The following is a 1,549-nucleotide window of genomic DNA, read 5'->3' as shown; positions in this document are numbered from 1 at the left end:
TCTTGACTCCGTATACCTAGACGATTTAGTGATTTACTTTCGTATACTCCAAACTCGTGTTATCACGTGGAATATATCACAATTGGCAGGCTTAACTCTGTACATGTCCTCCATACAAAGATAAATCCGCCTCAGAATAGCAGGAGGAGGAGAGGAATGATATGATGAACCTCTTCTCTCAGAAGAGGAAGATTTAAGTGAATCACAGCATTTTGAACGGTCGATCCTCCATCTTTTAAGGTGTGGCTACATACGGTATATTAGCCACGCCTTGTTTTTTTTGCAGCAACCAGCCCCACCCTTTTGTAGCTGTGCCTCTTTTTGCTGTTTTGCCGCCTCTTTTGTTGTGAGTCTCTTTTTCTGGTGCATTTCCATTTAGATCTACAGGAAAGCTTGTTCCTTTGATTAACTAGTGAAGGTTACTCTTACCTTGCAGTACTAGAAAGGATCTTTATTGTGGTGTAAGTGATCACTGAAATAGCTACACCTTAAGTTACCTAATTCTCTCATTGTCCTCCATACTATAGTACAAGATGATTGATGTCTCTCAATGGAGAGCAAGTATTGGACTGTGGAACTACTGTCAAGCTGCTTCCAGTAGACCAGCTAATGGCCGCCACTCTCACTCATTCAAAGCTGCAGTAGACAGCAAGTCAGGCAGTACTACATCAGGAAAGAAGACATCTAAATTGCCAGCCGCTCTGTCTCTTATTGCTTTACTCCTCCTCCTCTTTCTCTCTCTCTCTTTATTAAGACACATCTTGATGATTCCTTCAACAGGTAAACAACAATTGCAACTTTGTACTTGTATATTTACTGGTATTTTATTATTAGGTAACTGCTACCAAGCACAATGTACTACTGGTGTTACTGTTACTGATATGAATTACCTCCAGTCAGTAGTCTTACCTGGAGGCAGCAGTTCTAACCTGATTTACAATGATCTCTATTTGATTGTTTGTCTACGTACACTCCTCCTCTTATCAGGAGGTGTTGAACTCAATCCTGGTCCTATGATTGATGATCAACCATCTTGTCTCTTATTTGCAAAGTGTCTTAAACCAGTTGTTGACTGGAAACGATTTGCTCTTTGTCTTCCTGGAATAACACAATCTGATGTCAGCATAATTAATAAAACGAAAAGAAATGCTCACCTCATGAAAATGGCTTTACATAAGAGATGGTTACAGGCTAATCCTACAGCATCTTGGAGAGATGTCATTAATGCTTTGAAACAATGTAAAGAGAATGAACTAGCTAGAACTATTGAAAACAAAGTGACAGACCCCACAGCTGAAAGAAGTACTAATGATAATATGGAAGTCAGTACCAGTAATGCTAATCCTGGTCCTATAACAGGTAAGCATTTAATACAACACTCATTAACTGATACACTACTGCAGGTAATCCAAAGGATATATTAAGGACTCATTCTGATAAACTCACTGATGCTATTACTACTAACCTTTACAGAGTAACTGATGCACTGTATGCTGAAGGACTGATACCACTAGATACTAAAGAGAATATACAAACAGTAACAGGAATA

The 1,549-nt window shown here is 39.0% G+C and overlaps 1 long non-coding RNA gene across 1 annotated transcript; it reads right to left on the bottom strand.

Annotated features, from left to right (window-relative positions):
* Window positions 1-1,033: 1,033 nt before the first annotated feature.
* Window positions 1,034-1,330, bottom strand: LOC109589264 (uncharacterized). The gene is made up of 2 exons (XR_002188626.1): window positions 1,155-1,330; window positions 1,034-1,098 (listed from the first exon to the last, which is right to left on the bottom strand). It is a non-coding gene; the product is annotated as an uncharacterized LOC109589264 (long non-coding RNA).
* Between the last annotated feature and the right edge of the window lie 219 nt (window positions 1,331-1,549).

The sequence above is a fragment of the Amphimedon queenslandica genome, unplaced genomic scaffold, assembly GCF_000090795.2.
Source record: "Amphimedon queenslandica unplaced genomic scaffold, v1.1 AMPQUscaffold_11490, whole genome shotgun sequence".
NCBI lineage: Eukaryota > Metazoa > Porifera > Demospongiae > Haplosclerida > Niphatidae > Amphimedon > Amphimedon queenslandica.
This window is presented reverse-complemented; position numbering and strand designations above follow the sequence as displayed.